Genomic DNA, 13,002 nt, shown 5'->3' on the forward strand with positions numbered 1-13,002 from the left:
CCCAAATTGGTTGGACACATAATTACCCTCGTGCTGGTTAAAATTTTACCCAATATTTTGTAAGCAACCATTGGAGGATATGAAAAGGGTCCTAGTGTGAACACGCTTGATGACCTCATCCACTTAACGCATTCCGTACGTAACTTGATTCTGAACGGTCGATCGTTTGGTCCGTTCGTTCAAACTTTCTTTCCCGCGAAACGGAGAGCTCTAAAATACTAGTATCAGATTAATCCCGTTGCACTTGATCTAGGGACCCGTCCAATCTCAAGTAACCCGATCAGCTCTCAGCTCGTACTAACCGATTATGTTCTTCGTGTGCCCAGACTGGGCTTGAGATCATTTCAATGTGTTTTAGATACTGAGAGAGTTCTTTCGCCTATGAGGAAAAGTGATTTTTAGATCATCTTCATTGACACGTATGATTGAGGAAAGTTAATTCAAACGACGCAATGTAGAATATTTTTTACGTGTTTGGTTTATCCACCTTATAAAAAGCAGAATTGGAAAGAGTTTTGGAAACATCATTACTATGATGGTAAAGGATTAACACGTACATCGAAAGATTGTTGCTGCTATATTAGGTGAGTATAACTGCTCCTGTTATCAGGAGTCGCCAGGATACTTAAAAAAACAACATAATTTCATTTATGCAAATTAATTTTAATGAGTGTGGTAATATCAAAAGGATGTAATTTTAGTTTTCGTCATAATCTAATTTTCGTCTGGAAATAAGAATTTTTCTTAATCGTCTTTTCATTGTTGTAAAGACATACTACGGGCATTAATGTACCCAAGATATACTTGCAAAGTTATGTTAATGAAATGCTGAAAATAGGATTGTTTGTTTTGATTCAGTTTTACTATGTGCTCCCCAAAATACACAAAGCAATGATTATATCACATAAAAGTAACACTTGAAAGTATCTGAAATAAACGTAAACTACATAAACCTAGTCATCAATTTAGTTGAAAACATAGGAATTAAAGGAACGCGGGGACCTTCATTTACCACGTTAATAAATGATTTTAAAATCACCCTACACACTTAAAATGTTGGGCAACATACTGCCCACTGTGTTAGGTATATTCTGGGCAAATACTATCCAATTGAGCAAATTTATTACCCAATTATTAGTGTTTATTACCCAATTTGGACAGATTTTAACCAATAGTTGTGTGGACAGTATGTTGCCCAGTGATGGTTAAAAATTTGGCCTTTTTTTCGCCCAACCTTTTTTAGAGTGTAAACTCTTTCAAAATAATATACAATTTTTTTAAATTGATATGAAGCGCATCCATCTAATAGACTTTGACTCCCCTGCTTATTAACGTTTACATCTGATCTGTCTCTGACTCCGAGCTCCGATGAATATTCCCAAGGAGAGTATCAAACGATGAGTTTGATGGAGTCTAGAAAAGCTGACAAAATCTCTCGAACATTTTAAGCCCCTCATCTCCTTCAATCGATGTCTAGACATAACATGGCTCATGAATGTATAAATGTCTCGTCTCATCTTTCGTGATATATCCCGCAAGATTAGACATTAACGATTCCATCATAATTATTTAGGCCTGTAACGATATCGGTGTCGTAATGAATGCAATAAGAAGTTAGGGGGAGAACATTGCGTACGGGGGGGGGGGGGGGTCTGAATACACACGAACGAGCAAAGTGAGCGAGCGAAATTAACCTGATTTAAAATGAAAATCTTATTTTGTTACAAACTTTAACATAATATAATCCAGAAAATTATTTTATATTTGACTCTTTCCCCTATTTCGTTTTCCTTTCTTTTCTTCTTTCCCCCTTGCAGTCGTATTTTCTTTTCCTTATCACTTTTTTTCTCGCTGCCGTGATTCGTTAGGGGAGGGACAATAGCTCCAAGCCCCCTATCTCTGCGCCAGTGATCAATATCCTTCAACGGCTTTATAGATAATGAAATGTATGAATCCAACCAGTGAGGCATCCAGCTGGCTTTGCTTTTTCCAAGGCATATCTAAAAATTGCGAACTCACACTCCGTTCCTTTAAGAATTGTAATATTCTGTGAACTTAAAAAGCCAAAAAGAATAATAACACATAAACATGAAAAGTAGGGAAGTCTATGCTGTAAAATGCAACGCATATAGACAGTATCTTGTTGCCCCCCAGGCTGGTTTAAGTGTGTGATGCAAATTCTTGAACATTATAGACTTCTAATGTGTGTTCGATACAATCATGTTATATCGAGGTTTTTTACCTGACTGCTAAGAAAGCACGAATGCCTGTGAGCAAGCAACCAGGGGACCGACAGCTTAAGGTCCTCTCCGAGGGACCTGGTAATGAGGATAAATGCCTTACCAAAGGGCACTAGCGCACCACTTGGGAATCGAACCCGGGTCACCGGAATCCGAAACCCCCGCTCTACCGACTGGGCTATCGCGCCTCCACCAATGCATGCTTATCCATTTTCAAACAAGAATTAAGCCAAAACATACACCATCATGCAGTGACAGATTTCGACATTAATTACCTCCTATAATTTCCTATACTGTCATTTTTATCAACTGATTTAAATACATGTTTTGCTATATACTTACCTGGATTTTCAGGTCATGTACTAATTAATGTTCGCACCGTCCCGTTCGTTGGACAGTAACACGTGTATAATGAATGAAGTTATTTGACAGATGCTTAATTAAGTTCGGAAGAAGTGAATTCACAGGTACCTTGTCTTCGTTTCCTATCTGAAAACGTAAATTTATGGCAAGAAGAGTCATACCGATCGATCATCGACCAATGCGCGATAGCTCGGTTGGTGTAGATCAGTGGTTTAGTATACCGCTTCGAAGCCAAATGGATACATTGAATTACTGAGTAATTAGCAGTTGATATACTGGACATTAACGCCTGTACATTCATTTTGATTATCACTGTTTACTGTAAAATCAACAGTAATATTTGGAACACACAGGTGAATGATTTATATGCAGTGCATAGTTGCCAGTTATAAATTTCGTCATTTTTCTCAAGGGCTTACATTCTTTTTTTCTTTAATATTGTTTAGTCATTCGATGGGTCGGGATTTGCGTCAGAAAATATACTGATATCTTAGCATACTGATTCTAATTACCACACAGAATCCCGTTTATTCTTAGGGATTTGTTAATTTCTGCAAACATGCCAAATTAACGAATATTGACAGGGTCGCGTGGGATGGGGTCGAGGATGATGGGGCCGAACAGGATATGGCCGAAATAAAGATAAAGTTTATACAGTGTTACTCATTCATTGCAAGATCAAGTTTTGCGTTGCACAATACAATTCGATTCAATTCAATTAATGGTTTATGACAAAGCTACTTAGAATATTGTTATACACATTGTATGCAAATGGCTGAATGTAGGTGTTTACAAGAATGCTCTGAACAACCATTCGATAAATATAACATCACTTTGCAACGAGAGTTTGTCTTTTTATTCATATGGGTTTATCTTATACATTGACATCTGATTATTTGAATATTTCAAAGGCTAAGTCTATATATCATGATATATCCAAGTAGTATAATCATGGTGAAATCAAAGAACTAAATCAATGAAAGTGGACGTAACATGAGAAAACTTCTAAATATTGTAGTTTGACATAACTGAAAACCCCCATAATAATGAAATGAACTTTTACCTTTAGTGGTTGAACACATAATGTTTCTCTTATTGTATACGCTTTATGAGCCAAAATATATTTTCCTGATATTGGACCACACATTTAGAATCCGTCTGTAAAATTTCGCATACCGGGGCATTATGTTCGTTTTAACATTATCGTCCTACTTATTTGCATACAGGTGTGACGCCAGGGCATTTCGTGGGGGGGGGGGAGGGTAAGACGTAAAGTTATAACATATTTTTCAATTGACTAATAGTAGAAATGTATTGCATGACCCATGCCTCTCTTTGGAGAGCCCTCTGTCTCCCCTTTCCCCAAATCTGTCCCTTTTTATTTTTTGTCATTTTGCCTCCGACGAAGATTCTGCTAGGATCGAAAGCTTAGGCCCCTTTTTGACTTTCCTTTTTATTTTCTTTACTTTTATTCACATGAAGAGGGAAAATGTTGAAGAAAAAACAACAGAGCCGAAATTATTACTATGATTTTAGGAAACTCAATACAAAACTTAAAATTCTTGATTATTTTCTTCTAGATTGACATAATTATTATTTTGCGAAAATGTCACCTTACAATATACTTGTTTGAGTTGACCTTTTTCCTCCTTATTCAATATCAGGATAGATTTTTCCCTTTAATACCGTATACCACCATTGTGAAGTTGGTGACATGTTACATTTATAAATCGGTTATTCAATTTGTTGATTCCATTTATACAGCTGTTACTCATAAAAGCTAACTAATTACACAATTGAAAACACAGAGATAATGAGAGGCGCAGATTCGTTCATACAAAGCTCTCAAAGAATATTGCCGTTGACGACAAATATGAATTAAATCAAAGTTTAGGGCAAATAATTCAAGCAATATTGGAACTAAAACTGAGTCGTTAACTTGAATCGTGGAGTTGCAGTTTATATTCTTAGCTTTTAAAACTTATAAAGTGTTTTGATTTTTCCTTTCTTTCCAAAATGATTTGATGGCTAGCTCGATAAAACTGAAACATTCTCTTCAGTATTATACTTTGCCAACATGGTTTGGTGTATGTTTTTTTTCTTAACGGGGCAAAAAATTTGCATTTCTTATTATTTATCTTAAAACATGTTATAAGCAACATGATGTAGCCGAAAACGTTTTGTTTTTTTATTTTTTCAAATACGTGAACCAAAGCAGCAAGATTATTCCTATAATCAGTAAGAAGGGCGGCGTCATTATCAATCTACAATTTTATTTCGCTCGAAACAGACATTGGGACTTCTTATTCTCGTAAATCACTTATTCTAATTTTGTACGACTTTATAATTTAGGTCCAAAGATTGATTTAACTCCTCCTTCATTTCGGCGATCCACATATTATAATCAGAGATAGGCATTTTAAATCGATTAGCCTTGTAAGATTTGAAATTAAATCATCATCAAATCTATTGCGACTCTCCGCAGCTGTGATGTGAAGTAAACAGTATATTGCCAATGTCCGGCCATCGGTACAGGTTTGGTAGATGGAGGAATTCGGATGGAATACCAGTGGTTTATTAACCGACCGTGAATACTATGGCCCGATGCCTTCTTGGTCTGCTAATCGCCTAATCAGACTGCCCAATTATCGAATTTCGGAGATCAGTAATGAAGCAATTTACGCCACCAGGAGGAGGACAAGAGGAATTCCTCGGACTCGCCATCCACCATCATGACCGACTGACTGCTGACCGTCATGAATTAATTTGCTTTCTCTTTTTTATTCAGACGGTTTCATACAGGGTTTCATAGGCGGATCCAGGGGGGCCCGAGGGCCCCCCCCCCCTATTGGCGGAGCAAAAAAAAAGAGGGAAAGAAAGAAAGAAAAAGAAAAAGAAGGGAAAAGAGAGGAGAAAAAGTAGAGGAAAAGAGGAGGAAGACGAGTTAAAAATAAGATGAGGGGAAGACTTGGAAAAAAAACTCATGTCACTATATAAAATTGGAAGGAGGAAGAAGTGTTAGGGGATGGAGAGAAGTTGGGATGACCGAAATAATGAGGAAGATGACCATAATGACAATATAAATTCTCGAAGACATACCATACAAACCAAGATGGCATCGAAAAGCATCAATTTGTTTATTGACATGCTGACTGCCAGCATGTCATAGGCTGCGTTTATCCGACCTCAAGCCAGAATCGTGATTTGAATCATGATTGGAATCATGATTCAAATCACAAACATGAATCACAATTACTACAGAATCAGGGTTTAGACGACCTTCGTTCCAACGCTGTTTCTCCTTGGATTCGGACCGATCCAGTGCGCATCACAGTGCGCAGTTTGACCCAGGAAGTATAGGTCAACGTTGGACACTTAATTGGAGGTCGGCGACGTACATGTGATGTGACAACGTGGGGCGCGCGCCTTGGCAAGAACCGGAAATAGCTCGACACAATGACGTCATATAATCATGATTCAAATCACGATATCGTTTATCCGAACATTTTCGTACGTGATTCTGCAGAAACGTCTTTCCAAACGCCCTTTTTTTCGTAGTTCATGTTTGTGATTCTAATCATGATTATATTCAATTTCGACTAAACGCAATCGTGATTCTGCAGAATCGTGATTTGAATCATGATTGGAATCATGATTATAGGGTAAAAAAGTGGCGGATAAACGCACCCTTAGAGCAAGATAGTTCATCGCCGAAAGTAAAACAAGAAAGCACTTTTCTTTTGTTGTCGTTCTAGTTTCCATTGTCCCCTTCCGCACTTTTCGTGACCTTGTATATATGTAGGTCATCCATCACATCTGGGTCGTGACCTACTTCTTAATGTCATGGTATTCTCGTGTTTCTGATGGTCAAGAGGAAAGGAAAACAATCTGAATCTCAGTTGAGGATAGGAAGATGAAATGAAATCTAGATGACAAGTGATTAGCTCGTCTCGCGTTTCACCCCTGTGTGCGTGTGTGTGTGGTGTAAAGGATCTGGTCGGAGGATCTTCCCATTGTGACGTCACAGACGTCAAATGTCAAAATAACACGGTGTGAATTTATACATGAAGAATGAAAATAACACGTTTAAGATTTACAATAATTTGGGATTAAGAAGTAAATCAATACAAACTCACACCAATCACACATTATAATAACCTTATATTCATTTATTTCTTTAACGAATATTTACTAGTTTTCTCTTCTTCTGCATTTCCTATTTTTAGTGAATTTCTGTGTCTAATAACTGTAGTTATACTTCTACGCACATGCAACAACGTCTAATACTACACATAAACTTCTACTTCTACGCCTAATACTACATCCCTGCCAAGAACCCTCCACCCAAGAAGGCGACCAAGAAGACAGTAGCCAAGAAACCGAAGGCTTCGAACCCCCAAAATATACCCCCCATTCTATATCTTCTTTCTTCACTATTCATACTGCACTCATCCCTTTACCAATTCATCGATTTCCTAACGCCTGTAAAAACATTTGATTATGAAATATTCCAGTATGACTAAAGTAATAATTGCACGCTTTAAGTTCTGACTATTCCAACTAGTAAGTTTTACTAGTTTGTTTGTAGAGTGTTATTTCTTTTATTGTTCTGTCTCTACTTCTACTCCTGCTTCTATTTTATCTTCCATACTTCAACAGTTTCTCTGCATGTCTCCTCCTTTTACTTATTCATAAAATCCGTTTTACCTTTTTAATTTCCCTCGTATTTTTCTATTACTTTTGTGTTCTCAAAACTTCTCAATGTCATAATCTAGCTACTTCCTCTTGAAAATGTTGAAAGCAAGGTACTGTCCAACCATGCTCATGTACTTGATCTTGTAGTCCAGCCTATATTGTAATTCTACTCCATCGTCACAATCACATTACTACGATTACAGAAGCTCGCATGTCTTCATGATGATAATATCATCTGGGAAAAACAAGAGCTATGAGTTCATCCATCAAACTGGCGGATGGGGATGATGGGGGGGGGGGGGCGCCCATTTTCTGTATTGTAATTCATTAAATAAATCTCTCCCATTTACCCCCCCCCCCCCATTTGAATCTATGGGATACGTAAATAGTATTTGAAACAACTCCTTGACGTTCGGTTGACAGTCGGTTATCTTGGAATATTTCTCCCACCCTTGTTCATCATGTTCATGGGAACCCCTCATCCGCCTCAAACATTCATCAGTCTTCACAGGAACTACGCTCTTGTAGAACATGGCGTTCAATATCTTCGAGTGTTATGAGAAGCTGATTTTAAAGGACGTGAATCACTTAAGGTAATCGAGCTCACTAAAATCACCGTATGCTGCATCGCAACTCAACGTCCACACCGTGCATTCACACTATAAAATATAAAACAAAAAAATGAACATGATACAGAAAATCCAGGTCATGTGGATATAGTTTTAAACGAGAACGAAACATTATTAAGTCTTAAGAACATGAGTAGGCCTATATGAGACTCATGGGAAACTTGCACATTTTTGTCAATGATTCAAGTTATTGGCAAGTGGGATAACATTTTGAATTTGAAATGAAATCTTTCTCAGTTCGCGCATTTTGTTTCAAATGATAAGTTTGTGCAAGTTTGAAGAAACACAAGTGTACATTCTGTAACTATGTTTAGAAATCATTCAAAATATTTTATCTAAACATCGTGCATGCACCTATAGGCCTGTATATTTCATTGAAAACTCAATAGGATTTCAGACAAAAATATCTTTCAATTATATGACAAGATTGACCTTAAATGACAACCACATCACTCAGACCAGTCTGTGAAAACTCGCGTGACGTGAAATATCCAGTACAAAAATAGTACTCGTCTTCCCGATCTAGAGTCTAAAAATCTGTGAATTTCCTCCAGTTTTTCCTCGACTGTAGTTTTGAAGGAAAGGAGAGAGAGAGAGAGAGAGAGAGAGTATGGGACGTTGGGTGTGGATGTGATGATAATGAGTCAATGTCGAGTTTCAGACAAACTTCGAATTATAATATAAGATCTTGATATAGGCCGATAGTTCTATAGACGGGGCCTAGAGAGTGAATAGGAAAAAAAACTTGATAAATAACGAATCGTTGGGTTTTTGGTAAATGACTTTCTCTTTGTTGTTGCGGCGTTTCTTTCTGAATAATTTAGATGTGACTGTAGGTCGGTGTAAAATGATGGTAGATACTGACCACATTCTCGAATAATTTAGCATAAAGTAAATAAAAACTCACTTCTTTACATGTCATAAATTGTATTAATTTGTTTAGGGTAGTTACATGAAACCAGAGGATGGCAATTTGGTGTGGGCCGCAACGCAACTAAAAAATCAAAATACAAGTTTCCAATGTGCGCTTCTGATCAAGTGTAAATCAAATTGTGTCTGATCGATTTTTAGTTGTGTTTGATCGCAACCGTTTCTACAAAAGGCCCCTGATTGCCTATAAGCCCTGTCTCTTTTACCAGGGTCTGCGCTCATTTAGCCTTATCTCCATTAGGTCTAACGCTGGCGTACAGATGACGAGAGAACGTGGGGCCATCCCTCCAAATTCAGGACCAAGAAAGGCCATTACTTTTTTGCTCGCTCACTTCGCTCGCCCGCAACTTTTTAGATTTTTCCCTCTACGCCAAGTCTTGCCCCCCTCAATCCTATGAGCTTATTACGCTATTGTGGTCTACCAATACATAGTTTATTGGATCAAGACATGGTTGGACCAAGAAGATTGCTAGCAATTGAGTAATTGATAGTGGACCAATATTTGTGTTAGACGATTTGAAAATTAAGCCAAATGGCCTCATATACTGTATATAGGCCGAATAATAACTAACCAATGAAAACTGATTTTAATACGACTGAGCAAAGAATGAAATCCCTAAACTATAATAGTTAACCTCCAAATTAATTGTTCCATTCTTTGTGGCCATCTGGTAAAAAACACATTGGTTCATCAATAAATCACAAATCAAAAATGATAGGAGCTATAATTAGATGATATGCACCATGTGAAAACGTCTTAAAAGCATTATGAATAACGTTTAATCATTATACGTTACACATCGGATACATTTATCGGTAATATATTACCATTATCTGATGTTCTGCTTTTCTCAGTATCAAGCCAACATAGATGATGTAATTTGGATAGAGTCCAGTTATGAGAGGGGTTGAGGTGATATTTTACTGGCATTTGTCCTAACGACAGTTTGATGACATTTATAATGACATGTTCTGCAAACAGTTTTGTCATTTTACGATAACATGACTCAGAAACGACCCTGGACAACATAGATATGTGCATTTCAATATGATTCATTTCATTACTATCATAATTATCATTATCTGACTAGTTTGATATTGTTGATGATGATGATTGAAATTTTATTTTCATCGATAATACATTATCACTTCCAAGAAACACATTCAAACGGAATAATGCACCTCACTCTAGTTTCAGTCGATTTATTTGAAATTGGTCTAATATGCAAATTCGTCCAATTACCAACTCCTCTACTACCATTTGGTCTGCCATCGGTTTGTCCACTATCCACGTAGTCTAATTGCCATTTCGTCCACTCACCATTTCATCTACTAACCAGTTGGTCCAATAGCCATTTAGTCCATATACCATTTGGTCTAATTGGACTGAGTGTAAATTGGGCGAAATGAATGAAAATAAAATGGATATTAGACCAACTGGTTATGATACGAAATGGTGATTAGACGACTGGACCAAGAGGTTATTGGACCAAGTGATTGTTAGACGAAATGTTGATGGACGGAATGGCATTAGAGTACATGAAGGTAGACCATTGTCATGAGTGGACAAGTTGGCAATAGACGAATTGGCAATTTACCGTTTCAGCCGTGTCAAAAAAAAAAGAATGTTCTCAATATGCAGTCACTTCCGGTTCCCCCACCCCTACCTCCTTCTCTTCCGTCAGTGGTCTCACCCCCTCCCTATTTATAAAAAGTTTACCCAATATTGGGTAAAATGGGAACATGCATGTTTGCTAGGTAAAATGATACCAAATACTTTGTAAATTTTAAGCAGTTTTGCTTTGAAAATGTACCCTTGGGCCTTAAAACATGCATTTTGCCCAATATGGAGAAAAAATTACCCAGCAAACATGCATGATCCCTTTCTATCCAATATTGGGTAAATTTTTACTCAATCTTTTTTAGAGTGTATTGAGGCGTCCTCTTTATGCTACAGTCAAACACACGAAACCGATCAAATCTATAACGTTATTCCGAACGGTATACGATCGGACGTTCTGGGTCCCGTTACACAAAGGTTAGTGATTAATCGTACGCTTGAATTTCACGATTGATTGTACATTACAGTCAATGGAATCAATCGTAGGAAATGTCCTATGATCAATTGCTAAGCTTTGTGTAACGGGCCCCTGGAGTGCGTTCCGTTGGTGTGACTGCAGCATTACGGAAATTTCGCTACGACGACGCGTGACTGATTCAAGAACACAGTAAAATCTATTGAAAATGCCGATCAAATGACAGTAAACAGCTGGGAGGTCTTTGTCGAAACATTTTGAACACGGTCAACAGTTTCGTCCTACGTTTCGGAGCTGACGAAAAATTGCAATGTCGTTAATTTCGTCCCGAGTCCAGGACAAAACTGCTGTTTCGATTTACCAATTTTCGACAAAGACCTCTTGGTTGTTCACTGTCATAGAAGGCAGTTGGCAATACATTTTCTATGTTCTTGAATCCGTCGTGCGCTTGTGCAAGGGGAAGCTTCCTATTAGAGGAAAGGGTGGACGGTATCACTTGTTCTTTTGGTTCCCCCACGTCAGAGAATGAACCCCTATCTAAGGGGAGCAGCATAGATACCCCGTAGGGGGTAAGATATGACTCATCTTATTTTGAAGGTTTGTTTATGAGGTTTGCTGATGTCAGGTGTTGTTCCTCTTCCTTTACTTGCTCTTTCTTTTTCAGCGGCGAAGAGGTTGCTGTTGTTTACTTTTTCTTGACATATAATATTTCATCCGGAAAATAATTTAATAAAATTCACGTTCAGAAAATAGACAATTTTCAGTTTTGATGTGATACTAATATTTGAAAAAGATCTGTACAATGATGTTGCTGCTTACGCTTATAGAAGCATGGTAAGTCTGTATAGTTCGCACATATTCATGACATATTTCAGTTAAGGATTTTAAGTTATCCTTCGTTTTTTGGGGGGTATTCTTACACATATGCAATAACATCCTATATTGTACAGATTCTTTAGCATTTACCTATTATCATTTTTATTGGTAATCTCTATCGCTGTACCCCCGGAGGATTGCATCTGTTTGCCATCTTGAACATCTTGTCCCTGATTGTGGGGTCATTATGAGAGCTGCATAAAGTCATTGAAAATCAGAATTAATTTGTAAAACATTAAAACACTGCAAAAACTCCGGTGTTGATTTAACACCAGCCCGGAATCTATATATTTCCACACCAGATAAGTATTGAAACAACACCATTTTGGAATCAAACCGATGCTGTTTTAATACTAATTGGTGTTGTATAAACACCTTTCTGGTGTTAGACCAAAACGAAACTGGTGTTGTTTAACACTTCTCTGGTGTGGACATAATAGATTCCGGGCTGGTGTTAAATCAACACCGGAGTTTTTGCAGTGTAGGTGCAGTGATGCACCCCTAGTGTGTAAATTGCGCACCTGAATCAGCTTTAAACTTGCACCATCTTGCATTTGTTTGCACTCTGAAATGTCTATCTGCATCATCTTCACCATCAAGGATGAAATTTAGCATCTTATCAAAGGAGGCATCTCATTTTTATTGTATAAAAAGTATGTCGCTCGCTGTACTCCTAAAGCATGAATCGTATTGTATTGAGAATGCACAACTGATTCTGGATTTCCCAAGTTATTTCCAACAATCAGACAATGTACTCATTATGCATTAAAACTTTGTGTTGCAACAGACCAATTATCTAACTTATCCATTAAGGCGACATGATTATGTCCTTTAATATTCAGCATTCTTTGTCTCACAGCTGTAGACATTATCTTTAGAATAGCAGAATACTGACCTTAGACAACAATTATAAGTATAGACATCTTTAATTGCTATCTTTAATAAACTTTATTAAACAAATGTTGTCTCAATTTGAAATGTGGTCGATCTTAATTGGGGTTTTGTTTAGCTGAGCAACTTTGAGCTCTATTGCGATGACAGGTATATGACGATGTGCCAAGTGTGTGTTAATGGATTAATAGGGGTTTAAGCAAGAAGAGGGATTATCGAATTTCTTTTTTTTTTTTACTTCGTGGTTGTGTCATCGATTCAAGGATAGCTCGAGGAACGATCTCGTACGCTATGTGTAGTCTGCAGGCACAGACCCTGATCGAAACTTTGATCAGCAAGTGT

This window comes from Lytechinus pictus, chromosome 5 (genome assembly GCF_037042905.1).
Source record: "Lytechinus pictus isolate F3 Inbred chromosome 5, Lp3.0, whole genome shotgun sequence".
NCBI classification, from domain to species: domain Eukaryota; kingdom Metazoa; phylum Echinodermata; class Echinoidea; order Temnopleuroida; family Toxopneustidae; genus Lytechinus; species Lytechinus pictus.